Source organism: Triturus cristatus, chromosome 11 (genome assembly GCF_964204655.1).
Source record: "Triturus cristatus chromosome 11, aTriCri1.1, whole genome shotgun sequence".
Classification (NCBI taxonomy): domain Eukaryota; kingdom Metazoa; phylum Chordata; class Amphibia; order Caudata; family Salamandridae; genus Triturus; species Triturus cristatus.
In genome coordinates this window covers 53347926-53364200 of record NC_140594.1, presented here as the reverse complement: position 1 = coordinate 53364200, position 16275 = coordinate 53347926, and positions in this window count along the sequence as shown.

Here is a 16275-nt window from a genome sequence, read left to right as displayed (position 1 = left end):
ACAAGTTTAAAGTTCCTGGAAGCCTTGATATTATTGCACACTTACACAGGGCTTTAAGTGGGATGAAAAAACTGGGGGGTTTCTCAAAGGGGTGTGGCCAATGTAATTAAGGGCGTGGCTTAAAAACACATAAGCTAAAAATCTGTGTTTAGCATGGTGTTTCGCCCGACTTGTATTTTGCTTTTAAAGTAACATCAAACCTACAACAAGGCAGGACTATTGGCTTCGTCAATGGTTGTTAGTTGCATACGATAAATAAGCAGCAACTATAGCTTGTTTATAATATTGAAAAAGCTTCCACTTAAAGCCCTGTTGACACCACAGCAATGTTGCTGCTCCTGAGTTTCAAAAAGTAAAGGGTAATCCAGAGAGGAAATGACTCTTTTTAAAGGATTTCCCCTCCCCTACAACGCTCACCTGGCATGACGTCATGCCGTAACTTCTCCACTAGTGAGAAGTGAGCAGTGTGAGCACGTGCCCATGATGTGCCTGCTGTCACTGCAGTCCGCCTGTGCGAGGGCACAAAACAGAGCCCGATAGAGACCCGTTTCGAGGCTCCCTTAAAAAAACTGCCGATGCTCAGACCCACTTAAAGCCCTGCACGTACATGTATTTTATTTGAAGATCCATTTAGCTATCCTATGCTGTACATTGCACATTTTACCTCAACTGCCCTGGTAAGTATTGCCTCGTTCTGGGGCTGGCACAACGAGGCAAGCATCACAGAAATCTTTGAAGTCAGCCTTTCTGCTCACAATCCTCCCACGAGAAGAGCTCTGTGCTTGCTCATTAGGGCCTATCTGCAGTGTTATCGTTATCACGTCTTCCCGCTTCCATTCACTCGAAAAAGAGTAGAAATGTATGGATTTCAGCAGTGAGGCTCCAAGTGCCCAGAGGGCGACGCTCTGGTGCATTGATTTGGCATTTTGCCTGCACTTAATTTGATGCTTGCCGGCTATTCTGCATTATACATGTGTTATCGTAATGCTTAATTGTAAACTGCACATTCACCCAAGGGTATCTTGGTGCTGAAAATCAAACGTTTATTGTTACCCAACTCATTAGTACCCATTATATCAACCTCAGAAGGATGAGTGAACCCGCTGGGATTTGAACCTGTGACCATGAGGTCCAATACAAACGCCTCCTCTGGGCGCATTCGTCCCCTAAGCCAGCAGACTTTTATGGCGTTTACTCACTGTATCAAGTGTCTGTTTTCTTTTACACAAGGTGAGCTTTGGGCTTTTGACGAGATTTAAATTAGGGGTTTGTATTTATTATAAACTTCGACACATGTTGGCTTCAGATTGATTTAAAGTCGAGTCAATCAATGGTTAATAAAGCCGTGCAAATTACTATGAAAAAAGTGCACAACATGGAACACCATTGAGAACTACGAGGCATCCAGCCATTGTCTTTGAACATGGAGTGTTCAAGCAGGCAGACATGCTAAACTGAAATTGAAATGCAGTTTAAAAGACACAGGTCCACTGCCTGACCCTGCTGAAACCTGCCAGCTTTGTGTGAATGAAAGAAACCTGCTGGAGATGAGGGTCATGCGGCAAGCTACAGATCACAAGAATCATGTCAATGAGTTGAAATCTGCACATTCTGTGGACATTTCTGCACAACAGAACAGGACGGCCTCTCTTCAGGAGTCTGGCGCGCGCCTTCAGTTTTCATTAACATATTGTTTACTGGGGCTTGGCTACACTCTTAGGGGCTTCTTTATCAGAGTTCTGCGCCACTTTTGCTCCACGTAAAGTGTTACATGCGTGACGCAGGGCTCTCAATCCGATTTAAGAAACCATGCCTTGAGTGGCCTCATAAATCATGAGTAAGGCGACAGCGCAAATCGCTGTGTCGCCTTACTCTGTGCCCGGGAGGCATTCCATGGGTGTTGGGGTGGGTTTTCCCACACAACACCCATGGAATTTGACGCTGCCCCGGATTTACAAAAACATGCAAACATGAGGAAGTGCCCAATCCGTACGCCTTCAAGGTGAGGCGTAATGAGGCGAAATAACTTCATTTCTCCTGGTTGTTTCTTCTTTCTATGTGTGCTGTACACGTAGAAGGAGGAGAACGCCTCTAAAGATTGTTTTTGTGCAGGAAGGTGCCGATTCCTGCACAAAAACAATCCTGCATGCAACACAGGCACACTTGCACTATAGTGCAAGGGTGCCTACATTGGCGCTAGGCTGCCGAAACCGCGGCAGCGCAGGGAGAAAGGACAGGACTGCACCATATTGCTTATATGGGATGCATTACTACCCTTTCACTATGGCGTCAGGCAGCACAGCAGGGTGCCTTGCTGCTTTGCCTTATGCAAGAATCCCATAAATAAGCTCTTTAGTGCCTGCACACCCAATAACCGATGGAAATTATAGATTCCATGTGGTTGCCTACCCCTACAATCCACATGGGTAAGGTAACATGGTATGTCTTACTACCTCTTAACTTTTGTTTCCTAAACCTGAAAAATGTGTTTTCTGGAGGTGTGAAACCACTGCCCCCCCCCTGCCCCCATGAAATGAAGACGAGTTACTAAACTTTCCCACCCAGAGAACCTCCATTTCTGTGCAAGTAGGTAATAGATTCACATGTGTTTTGAGGATGTGCCTTATCGTGCAATATGTAAGTAAATGCTCACACATTTCCACTTTTATGTGTGCTCCACATAACTGGCATGCCATTCCTTTAATGCCACCTTTCATGCCTCCACCCATAACCTGATGATTATTTTGGAAGAAATTAAACACTCTAAGATGCACACTGACATCTAATAAATGTTTAATTCAAAATATGCCAAGCAGGAAAAATATTCTAAGTGCAAATTCGCAATTTCAGGGGACCAATGCTTCGCCATCTGAGCCATTGAAGCACACAATGCTAAAATGTACTTAATTTTTTACTGTCTATTAAGCATTTTCTATAATGCCTTAAGTGGAGGATGAACAAGTGCTCTAAACTTTAACTGAAGACAGCCGCTCATAAGAAGGGCCACTGGAATTTTTCAGTTGAAGAGGGCCAAATTATGTGGCAGGGTTGAGTAAATTATGCTGCAATAAAAGGCACAATATGTGGCATAATGCGGCAGATTTTGTAATAGTTTTACTTCATTATTTTGTCATTTTTTAACTTGGTAACACTGTCTGGGCATTGGTTGCATCTCAGTAGTACCATGTTGATACTCAAACATAGCAATAAGCAACAAATAGGTGACAAGTCCAGCTTTGCAAAGGGCCATTCGCTGCGAGGCAACACGCATTACTGCATTTTTTAATAACATTTGAACCAGAATGTTTCTGTGTGTTTTAAACTGCAGATTATGGGGCAGATGATTGAATATGTGGCAAATGCGGCAAATCTATAATTATGAGAAAATTGCAGCTGCCGCACAGTTGCAAAATTCCAGTGGCCCTGCTATATACAGGTTCCTAGCTCTTACTCTGAGAAAAATGTGAGCAGACCTTGGGACAGAGATATAGTGTGTTACGGTAGAAGACTGACAACACTAATTCTGTGGTTTCTTACCTGTCTATGCCAACTTTGAAATGAGGCTACGCTTACACGAGCAATCAGGCTAAATCTGCAATGTACACCAAATACAAAATGGTAGTATGTTTAAAAATGTGCGTTATTGTGCAATAATGGGTTGTTTTTGTACTACTTTAAGCAGGTATCAAATGATTTAACACTATTGAAAATGCGGCTTACCATTAATCTTACCCAGCCGCAAGAGGAATTTGCTTTTAGAGAAAATCAGAAATTAAATATTTTGTGCACCTAACTGCTTTTTCACCTCATTTTGTACAGTGCTTGCAATGCTTGAAAGTCTATTTTACTTTGAAACTTCCCGCTTTACTTTATCTCATTGACTCGTTATAAACAGATAACAATTTTTTGGGGGGGTGTTTTTTTTCACTGCTGCACCCTTTTTAGCTCGAAGCTTACAAGACAGCACAGCTGACTGGTTTGCTAAACACGTTTTGGGGACATTCAGAAAGCTGACCTAGGAATGTATTCCGCTCATTGCTTACCGTTTGCTTTGTGGTTTGTAACTCACATTTTCTGGCTTTCTATTTGCTGGCTTTATTTGCTTTAGGCTGTCCAGCTTGAGTTCGTCCCTCCTGCTGCCCATACCTTGTTTAATGTATTCTTCCACTAACTTGCTTCCAGTAAATAGGCCTTTAAATCTTGTTCTTATCTTGTCACATTTGCTGTACATTCAAAGACAGAGGTCAAATGTCAAGCTCTGTCTTCCAAGGGAGCTTGGTGTTTACTTTTCTTTCTATGACTTCAAAGTGAGAGAATTTATGTGATAATCGTACTGATTATCCATGTAAGAGGAGAGGGTGGTAGGGTGTTCTTTTTTTAGCACAAAAATAAAATGGATGATTCAGAATATATCCGAATTGGTACAAATGAAGCATAGCTTTTTTGCAGTTCTGAAGTGTGGTACAAACAAATATTTGAATACGATCAAAAGACATCAATACACCAGGTGATGACATTTGCACGCATTATCGTTTGTGTGCAGTAAAACTGTTTTCTGGTGCAAATGTAATGGTCATTTCAATTGAAAATGCGTTGTCTATAATGGCAGTACGCTATCACAGCATGCATACTCCACACTACTCAACTCCACCCTATTCCCTTCCACTCTATGCCACACCACTCCATTCGACGACACTCGACTCCACTCAATGGCCCTCTGCTCTGAGACACTCTACAACACACCACGCAACTCCACGCCACTCCAATCTACGCCACTTACTCTACGACACAGCACACCACTCCACATTAAGCCCTCCACTCCACACCACTTACCCCACTCCACTCTACCCCACTCCAATCTAGCGCTTGCTAGGATATTTCCTTTTTTTTCACGCAAACTCGTGTAAATGCTACAATTGTTTGTCTCAAAGCTTCTAGGGAAACATGAAACCTTTTCTTGGTACCCTGAGGCATTCAGTAGTTACTGGGCAGCATCCTGTGTGGGTGCCATAGTTTACCACCGGTGTACCACAGCCGTAGATACTGATGCATTCAAATCGCGAAGCCAAGCTGTTCCTTCTGTACTCCTGACTCTACCCGTAGGGAGAGCGAGCAGTCAAGGATTACTTCAGTGGTTCCTGGGCAACGTCCTGTGTGGGTACTGTAGTTTACCACCAGTGTACCAAGGCCAGAGATACTGATGCATTCCAATCGCGTAGCCAAGCTACTCCTTTTGTACGCTTGACTCTACCTGTAGGGAAGGCGAGCAGTCCAGGATTACCTCAGGAGTTGGTAGAAGGATGGGATTCACTTCTAACATGCCAGAGTAACTGCAAATAATAAACTCAGAGTCCAGTCAGATCTAGAGCTTACAAAAGGAATAGGAAAGTAAGGCAGTCACAATAGTCAGCTGTCACGCGCACCCTATATGTGGCCTACAATATTAATATACATGAAGCAACATTGTAGGCTATTAAATCAAACACAAAAGAGGTTTATATGCAGCGGGCATCCTGTTTGCATGTATGTCAAGGTGCCCTCATATATGCAATAATGAAGAAAAAAGAGGGCACCATGAACTCAAATATTTTCCTGGGATCACACAGTTTAGTCAAGCGGGGAAGCTGGGATTCCAAGTTTTCTTGTTTCACATTGTGCGATTCAGCCACTGGATGAGTAGATCTTTGCACCTCCATTTGTATAGCAAAGATCCCTCCTTTGTTTTTAATTCTTGGTGCAAGAGTTGCAGTGTGGGTGGCAGGCAGAAGTCACATGAAAGCTCGGCCGGTTTGGGTTCAGGGGTCCAAGGAGACCTTGAACTGAGTCATCGCCTGGCATCTGGCTGGAGCCATCATTGGCTCACCCACCTCTACTTGAAAGTGCTTAGCTAGTATATTGAAAACTGTGCTTTCATTTGATCTGTTGGGATCAATTTTTGTTTTAAAAATTTCTTTGAAGGACGAGCAAATCCTATATCTGCACACACAACCTGCAGAGACATGCTTGCTCACGACACTCACCCGCGTGAAGCAATGAGGGGCAGTGGCGTTGCAAGGTCAGGTGGTACCCGGTGCGGAACATTTCTTGTCACCCCCCCGCGTCGAGTTCAGCCGCGTTTAGTTGCGTTTGTTGACTGAACTAAAAAGTTTCAATATGTACATATTTTTGCATTTTGTCACCCCCCTCAGTGATGACACCCGGGGTGGCCCGCGTCCACCGCACCCCCCTTCCTACGCCGCTGATGAGGGGCTGGCTTGGATATTCTTGCCAGGGCTTAATTTGGTTGCCAGTCTTGCACAGGGTGAGAGGAGAGGTATCTCGGTAGTTTGTGCTCAAGTGGTGGAGAACCTGACAGAATTTCCATAACAAAGCATCCCTGTCACTCTGTGAGGTCTTGGCTAGCCGGTTAGTATTACACAGTATCCCTTGTGGGTGCTGTCCAGCGCATAATTTGAGCCGGTGGTTTCCGGTGCTCAGCACCGGCACTTAATCATCAACACCAGCCCTTTTTATGAGCACATTCATTTATGAGTTGATTAAGTGATTTGCCCAGAATCACTAGATGTTGAGCCGATGCCAAGACTCAAACCTGGTTCCCCAGTTCCGATGTCGGCAGCTCTGGCCATTACGCTACAACCTCTCCCCACTTTCATGGTTAGTAGTTGGCGCTGTTTTACGCGGCGCTAACAGGAGAAATGGGCTGCTGCAGGCTGCCCCCTGACGAGAGCCTCAGCACTTTTATTTTACTCATGAACCAGTAGTACTTTCACTTACCACTTGTGATCAAACAGCTTCAGAAACGACTACATGCGCATGAAATAACTAAGTAACTCCCTTTGTAGACTAGATCGGAAAGAGGGAGGATCAAGGTTTAATAGGTGATGGAGGGGGTGTCACTCAGATACTCAAGATACAAGCAATTACCCTCAGTCGGGCCATTCACAAAAGTAACTTATACTTGTGAGTAATTTACACATGTAATTTACTCTTACACATTTGAGTAACATTACTACGTTTGGTTATTCACAAAATCTAAGTGTAAAGTTACTCAAAAGTGTAGACTTACACGTCTCCACTCCCTGAGAATAGGGGTGGAGACAAATTTACGAACATAAGCTACTACAGCCAAAAAAAATAAACATTAGTATGTCCCGCATCACACATGACACACCAGTGTGTCTGCAACACCCTCCCATAGAAAATAATGTGGGTAAAATAAAACACCATAGGAAATAATGTTCATTTAAATGACACTATTTAATGTAGGTAAAATATAAATAAATATAATTTAATGTTATAAAATCTAATAATATTATATATTTGTTAATTATAAGCAATTTTAGTAACCCCTATTTTAATTTAAAAATTAATGTAAAATATAATTACATTAATTTTAATTGATTCTATACATCACTTTAAATAAAAATTAATACGCAATAGAAGATCTTTTTTTACTGTAGGTGGATTTTTTTAATACTTTTTTTTAAAACCTTGTATTCAATTTAATATATTTAAAATAATTAAAGATTTAAGTCAATTCAAAATTAAATTAATAGTTCTGTAGTATTTTTCTATTTTTTTAAAAAAATGACATTAATTTTTAATACAAATATTTTACTAACTTTTTCAAAGTTTAATACATTTTTAATTTTCTCTATTCTTTACCATTGAGAGATCTTCACCCCAACTGTGGAGTCTCCCTAAAGAGAAAAGTTTTAAAGTTATTTATTCAACTAGAAATTAGTCTTCAAAGTGGGTTACATGGGGTTTATTGTAATGTTCTTACAGACACAGAGTATCAGGATTTTGTTGCCTGCAGTAACGATTTTTCCTCTGCAACTTTGTAAACTTTTAGATGAAACTGAAATCTGAGAAGTGGATTAAGAAAAAGTAGCAGAAATCCTCTGCTGTAAGTAGGTTTGCGGATGGAAATCTCATCAGCCAACCCGTTTAATGGCCTAATTTAAAGTTTGGCGGACAGGGCACTCCTCCACAAATAAAGTGGTGTATCCTTCCGCCACACTGATGCCCTATTTTGAGTTGGGTAAGCCGTCATGTGTCTGACCGTGGTGCACCTCCAGGCTCTGCCATTGGAAAACATACATTGACGCCCGATGCAGTTGGGGTCAGTGGGCAGGTACATCAAACCATCCCCCCTACTTAGAGAGGGTGGTCATATGTTGTTTTTTTCTGTTCAAGACCGCCACAGAACCCAAATAGAAGACATCAAACAATTACCCCAACACACTGGGAGAAACCTTAGAGGATGTCAGGGTTATTTACTCTTTGTTAGGTCTCGCCTGACCCAGCGCATGCGCTGGTCTTGCGAGACTTATTGAGAGGGTTCGAAAAAGTGCTACCAGGCCAGCCTAGAGCTACAGTGCATGTGCCTGGGCGCGCGCGCCGCGCCTTACCGCGATTACTTTCAGTTTTGCGGCCGCACGGCCGCTTTGATGTTTGATCGCGATCACTTTCACTTTCGCGGCCGCACGGCCGCTTTGCATAGCCAATAGGTGTCGCTTTTGGGACCTTTTAAGTATTTAGTTATGCAACTGTTGCATAGCTAAACACTTATAAGGTCCTAAAGGCAAGACCTATTGGCTATGCCAATGCTTGTTTTTTAGTGGCGGCTGCTGCGAAACGGGGGGGTCGGGCATGAAAAATAAAAATAAAGATCACTTACCTGTTAACGCTGCTCGCTTCTCATCGTCCTCTGCTCTTCCTCGCTCCAAGAAGCAGGAAGCACCCAGGCTCCCCTAAGCCAATCACAACACTTCTGTCACCATGACAGCAGCGTCGTGATCAGTCTGAGCGCCCTGGTTCAGTGCTTAGACGGGGACTGCGAGCCTCTGCATGATCTTCACCCAGGCTGTGCATTACAGCCCGGTGGAAAACATGCTAAGTGGTCATGACTGCTTGGCTGACCCAAGATGGCTGGCCAAACCATCAGGCGCAATTATGGTGCATATACCACCAGGGCACAAGTCCTAAAAAAAGAAGTGGGGGGACGCTGACGTCACGACCGGAAGTGACGTTATGAAAGGTGGCTTGCACCATCAGACTCATTGCCTCCCCTCGCTCACCCCTTAGATGCGATTGCATCACAGAAGCCAGCGCGTGAGCAGCATTCTGAATGGGCTCCGATTTTGCCCCAGAGAGGCCAAAGAGTGAATGTGTGGCTCCATTTGTTCCAGTTATCGAGCTCCCGGTAAAATAAGTGGGGGTATGCCGTCCACCCGCGTGGTACCCCGACTCGAGTCCTGTATACCACTACCCCTCCTGCACTGTGACGAAAGCCCAGCCCCGCCCCACCCAACTTGGCCCTGCAGGAAAAAATAAATTAATAACATCCTGCTGTTATCATTCTATTTTTCCTTTGTTGCCTGCTCAGAATCAGCGGGGTGACGTTCCTCTTCAAAAACTATTTTCCTGTTTGTTGCACCGGGCGCCACCAGCGCTAAAGCCGGCCCTGAGAGTGACTGAACACATTCCCGTAGCGCCAAGAAAGAGCAGATCGCTCTAGGCGCTAAGTGACATTGAGCTCCCTCGTGCAATATACGGCGGACGGTTAGGCACAGATATTTTTAAGAAGAAGTAGCAGGTTTTACACGAATTAAATATGTTTTGTACCAGTGCCAAAAACAGATGATCATAGTAAATCGGGCAAAAAGTGGGCTCTTCCGCGCGAACAGGAAACGTTTACACCCATGAATGGACGATACCACACCACCAGCAAAGATTAATGTCACAGTGTCCGGCTTCCTGAATGCAGGAACTCAGGGGTGGATGAATGGTGGGTGGCAGCCCGGTTTATATCCCGGAAGCAAGCTCACTAGGAAAGGAGCCTGATGTAACCCAGGTTACAGCAGCAGGCGCATTCGCACGCTAGGCTATCTTACTGTGTTAGGAGCCGGAGATCGACAGTTTGCACACAGATGTAAACATACTGGGGTTGTAGCATGTAACCTGCGGGTTTCACACAAGTAGGTCCAGCAGCCGCATTAACCCCCTGAGTTCTCTTATCTAAGGCGACAGGCAGGGTGATGAGGAGCGCTAGCTGCCCTCCGGGGAGTGTGAGTGTGGCCCCGTGTGCACCACATCAGAGCTCCTACTCACTGGGCGGAGCCTTATCTGCTAGCTTACTTTTGTAGTATTGGCAAGAACCGGGTGTGGTCTTGAGACTTTGAGGGAAGGTCAGAGGTCACCGCTGTCTAGCCAGCAGACACTCCTGTGTTGTGGGGAGAAGGGGGTCACTCGCCTCGAAGCCCATCCTTCAGTCCCGCAGATAACTTCAGGCTGCCTCACGCAGGGGTTGTGAAAACTGGCGAAAGCCCATGGGTCAGAGGTCAGAGGTCAAACACTTGGCAAGGGCAGCTCAGCTTTTCATCAGATCCAATGAGGCTACGGAGTTGGGTGATAACATAAGAGTAGCTGTGTGCTGTGCACGAGTGAAAGTGATACTTAGAGAGCACTGCCCCCCCCCCTCACCCCCTTACCACCTCCTAAAGCAGATCTATGAAGACACCTCATCTTATCCACTTTACAGGGCCTCCGGCGGCCTCATGTACGAAGCCATTTGGCGGTCGCAAAGCCTGCGATTCACAAAATCACAGGGTTTGCAAACACTAAATGGCTTTAGCTTTTCTACATCTACTAAACTAGCGGTGATCGAAGTCCATTTAAAAAGTAGGGGAACTGTGATCCTGAGAGTCCAATGGGGGCGGGGCCAGTGAGTGTGTGGGGGGGATCAAAGGCGTGGCTAAAAGAACAACATATTCTGTAAGTATTTTGCCCTTATTTCTCCTTCAGGTATCGGCATATAAGATAGCACGCACCTTAAATGAAAAATAAATGCTGGTCTAACTACTCAGTGAGAGATGCCCTGTTTTATGTTGTGGAAGCTCGGTGGGTTCATGCAATCGCTGCAGACATCTGTGTGTGACCAGAGAGACACAGTATTGAATTCTGGTTGGTGCAGTTGGGAATAGTGACTCGAGTGTTTTTAGTCGTATTGTATTCTAATTGTATTTATCCAGTGTTTACTCCCACTGGCGAGGCATCAAAGCGCTTTTCGGCGAGTAGCACGCTATTGCGGAACCCAAAAAGTATTAGTGGTGGATTAGTGTAGGGAAATATGAGTTAATTTGAGTGGTGGACATGTGAGTCTGTTGGATTGAAAAGGATCGTGGGGAGGGTGGACGAGGCAACAGCCCGTGACAGCGCTAGGAATATGCACAGCGTCATTTTGACATTTGCATCACGCACGGTATAGGATCGGCTGCCACAAAGTGCACAAAAGGTTCAGGTGTAAGATTGAAATAGTGCCCCCAAAATATAGATCTCAGTAACATGCAGACTGTACCTAGTGCAAAGATGTGTTAGAACTGTCCATTAAAAGCACGGACTCTGCAGCTGAGCTACTAACAACTTTACAATACCTCTTAAAAAGAATAAATCTGTGTCATCAGGAATCTTCAGGTGAATCCATCAATTAAAGCCAACTCCGGCCTCCAAGCACCTTTGACATTTGCAGGTTGACCAGTTGTGTACATTTGCATTTCTAAGAGGCTGTACCCATCCTGGCAAGAAGGCGCGTTTCTTGTTTAGCTCATGTCTCTCCCTCGCCTTCACAGTGCGAGAGACTCCCTTCCTTCCACTTCAGTCAAAGCGTCTCTACTGTCAAAATGAACCGTCTCAGGACAGTTGTCTTTTAACAAAAAAATAGGGGAACTATTAGGGTCAAATAAAAAAAAATATGAGCAAGTTGTGCTCCCTAGACCCCGCCCACTTCGACCTCTGTTCTAAACCCATTTTGTGGAGGAAAGCCATTCACTATTCGAAAGGGGCGTGTTCAGGGCGGCCCTTTCAACTAGTGACGTGTTAAGGAATGTAACAACGTGTTGCAACTGTAATCTGGTCACAAGACATTGAAAAGTTACTGACTCCAGAGTTTGGGTGGTAACACGTTCGCAAAAGTGAGTGTAAAAAAGAATTAGGGAGTGGCCCGTGGGACCGCTGTCAACTCTCAAACAAACTAAAAACAACATTTCTTTTCAAATACTTTTACAAATACTTTAAAAACTTTTTTTGTTAAAGTTTACTTTAATAGAATGCGATCGCAGACATGGTTGTCTGCTGACCTCAGCAAGCCACCATCCTCAAAAATGGCATCGAATCATCGTTAGTCGCAATGTGCGACCAGCCTCATGAATATTGATGAGGTAGCTCAGATTGGCACTCATTAAGATTCCGAATTTTGTGAACCCAACCTATCCGTACACAATACGGTGCACAAAATTATTAGCAAAACATCGTTGCCCTATTTGTGACCACTTTTAGCAAATGGAAATTTTGTACATCAGGTCGAAAGTGTTGTGTACAACAGGTGTTACTCTTATTTAGTTTTAGCAGCACCATTTTATGGGCCTTTAAAGAAAGGGGGTTGTAGCCCGTACCGTGACTAGGTATCACTGTTCGAGGAGGTTCCCGAAGCTAAAGCATGCCACCTGTGGCTTCAGGACTGGGTGGTAAGAGTTGTCTATCTGTAAAGTCCCGGAACTGGGTGATAAGATTTGAATTTTTTAAGTCCCCAGGACTGGATGGTTAGATTTGAATACTTGTAGTGGCTGTGACTGTGTGGTAACATTTGTATATCGGCGAAGGCCCCAGGACTGTGTGGTAAGATTTGTATATCTGTAAAGGCAGAGACGGGTGGAAGGATTTATACATTTGTAAAGGCCTAGGACTGGAAGGTAAGAGTTGTATATCTGTAAATTACCCGGTACTGGGTGATAAGATTTATTTACCTGTAAAGTCCCTGGTACTGAGTGATAAGATGTGTATATCTGTAAAGGCCCCAGGACTGGATGGTAAGTTTTGTATATCTGTGAAAGCCTCAGGACTGGGAGGCAGGACTTGTGAAGGTCCCAGGACTGGGTGGTAAGATTTGTATATCTGTAAAGGCCGGGACTGGGTGGTAAGATGTGCCGGAAAGCATGGGCAGGAGCGTCGTTATGCGCAGCTAAGGTTAGTGTATTTGTACGGGTCCCACGGGCTGGGTGGTAAGCTTCGTATATGTGTACAGGACCCTAGCGGTTATCTTTGGATATGCATATGGGACCCTGGTTCTGGGTGATAAGTTTTGTGTGCTACAACAAATAAATTAAATTTCTGCATCGCCCCTTCTAATTGATCAAAAAAACCACGACTTGGCAATAATGTGACATATTTGTGCTGTACAAAAAAAACCAAGATTGTCTGAGTTGTCCCCCTCTTAATGTTGCTTTGAAGAGAATACTCAGTGTTGTGAAGACAATACATGTTATTAAGTGAATCTCGCTCATGCAAGGCTAAACTGTGCCAACAATTAAACATTACGGGCCTGATTCACATTTTTGTGGTTTGCATACTCTGTTGCGACAGAGAATACTGGTGGCCAGCATTTAAATCAGGCCTTCGGTCAGAGTGGTAAGTTTTGTATATGTGTACAGGACCTTAGCTGTAAGCTTTTTATATGCACATGGTACCCTGGATCTGGCTATTAAGTTTTATATATGGCAACAAATAAATTAAATCTCTGCACCTCTCCCTTCTAATTGATCAAATAAGCCACACATTGGCAATAATGTGGCATATAAGCTATTGGAAAAAACAACAAACCAAGATCATCTGAATTGTCCCCTCCTAATGTTGCATCAGAGAGAATATTCAGTGCTGTGAAGAAAACTAATGTTATTAAGTGATTCTCTCTCATGCAAGGCTAAGCTGCACCAACAATTAAACATTAAGTGGAGAAGTGTGGCTCAATGATTAGAGCGGCAGACCCTGATGCAGAGGTCTAGCCCGGGACCAGGGTTCAATTCCCCGCCTCGGCGGGTCTTGGGCTCAAAAATTCCACGGACCTGATAATTCTCACCTTGGTGCCATTCCAATCATGGAGTCCCACTCTGCAACTCTGGGCAATAACTTGCTTAATCTACACAATGCTAAGGATGCCTGGCCTCCACCTTGGGGGTGCCCAGGAGTGGATGCCTCACAGGGAAAGCCAGGATGGGTTCCACAGCGGTATTCGTACAAGTGCCTTGAGACCCTTGCGGGTGAGTAGTGCGCTATACAAGTATCAAGTTACAAGGGCTCGATTTAAATATGGCCGGTATGTATACTTTGTTGCAACGGTGACAGAGTGCACATACTGCCAACATGAGGGTCCGCCTGCCTGATTTAAATGCGGGCAGACCTTCGGTTTGGTTACGGCAGTGACTACTTTCTCACTTACTCGGCATTGCATGTGACTTGATACGCCCCTATTATGAGTTTTATCGATGTGGAATTTACAATTGGGTATAAAATACCTACCTGTAAATTCCACATCGATAAAACTCATTCCCGGCCTTCACTGTGCATATGTACATAGGTCTTCTGTGTGCTGAACGTTCTTGTAACTTGAAAGTACTTTAAATATGTGTAAATCATGACATTGTCACCGCATAAGTCACACGCATACATGAAACAGATGCTGATGAGACTGTACTCTTAAAACAACCGGCCTGAGTCAGGGTCAGTCAGAAGTGTGTGACGGACGCCCACAGCCCCTCTGCCCTTCAAAGGTTGGCATACTTTCTCTTCCCCTATACTCCAGCCTACTTCAGCAGATCGCACATGTGCTGGTAAAATGCGCACTCAGGGCATCCCAGCACTAAATAGATGTTCCTGTTACCTAACAATGGTACTCCTTTCATCAGGAATGCTGAAGTGACCATACATTTCCACCTCAGATACCTGGAATGGATGCATTAGTCCACGAACCACCAAACCCTCTTTATGTGGTTCGGCCAATAAACTTGTTTAAAAAGAAGTTGTGTAGACACTGCCAAGACATGCAGTCAGCAGTTCAGTACTCCGGGGTTCAGCCCGTGTCGGAGCCCCACCCACCCCCCAGCCTGTGTTCCCCTGCATTCCCAAGTGGAGCAGGGTTGGGCTGTTCCCTCCTGCTGCTCTTGAATGATGCATTCCAGAGACTGTACATTCTCAAGGCTCCAGCAACTTTCTATGGGTAAAAAGTTTGTTTTTTGTATCCTACGAACTACAAGAGATAACAGTGTGCCGGGTTTAGACTGCAGCCCCCCTTCTGCCCTCTGACTGGACGTGTGCCACCTGCAGATGGCATGTGTGCCATCCTCGAGGCAGGTTTGATTTATCATCACAAGCACACGTCTGGCAAGGGGTGCACCAATGCACCATACAGTCAAAGCGAGTGCACAAACATACTACATTAAATGTAAGCTCACTCAAGACTGATCAACTAGATTTGTACAGGACACTATATCATGAGACGGGCCACCTCAGCCTTTCATCCTTCAACCGTCGATAAAATGATTACCACTGAGCTGAGTAATAATTAACATCTGTTATCAGTGCCTAGATACCAGACAAATGTTGGTGTGCTGTAGCCTATATTTATATTAATTTATTTTTGGCCCAGTTTGGGAAACATTTTTCCTTGATCCTATACTCCAGAGTTCATGGAATCAGTCCAGTGCAATACAGAACTACCCTTCAAACTCTAACTTTGGAGTGGAAATGTGTAATGTGTTCATGTATGACATGGTGGAAGGGGTTGCTATCTGTTGACATCGACAAATCGCCCTTCACCATGAACCCCCCCCCCCCCCCCCCCGCCTTAAGTTCCCCCGTAGCTTCTGGAAGTCTATGCATAACAGAGCAGCATTGTTATTTCGTTACCCCCTACCATCAAAAAAGACCTTTTGTCCGTTTACTCTGGGATTTGATCCCGCCCGTTCATCACCATTGGTTCACTTTATTGTAACTTTCATTTGCTTGCTTTTTATTCGTTAGATCATGTAAGCTTTCCTTCTTCTTCTTGTGTTTGACCCTTCCCTGGAGCATAGACTCATTACATGTATCCTTCCACTGATTACTTTTTAGGCATTACTTTCTTCTTTTTGGTTAAGCATTAAGCAAGTATGTTTTCCAGCTGTGTCCCTGCTTCTCTTCCCACCTCTGACATGCTCCTTGTTGCTCTCACTCACTTGTGCACTTCTCCTTCGCCACCGCACTGTGTTGCTCTCACACTCCTGTGCATCTCCCCCCTTGTTGCTTTCTCGCTCATGTGCTTTTTTCTCGAGTGCTGCTGCTTCCACCTCCCAACCACCATTCCCCGTTTCAACTCCCTCCAACCCTCCTGCCTATCGTTGCTACCCCATCTCACGTCCCACTCCTCTTTGCTGCCCGCTTCCTCCACCCGCAGTTTTTTTT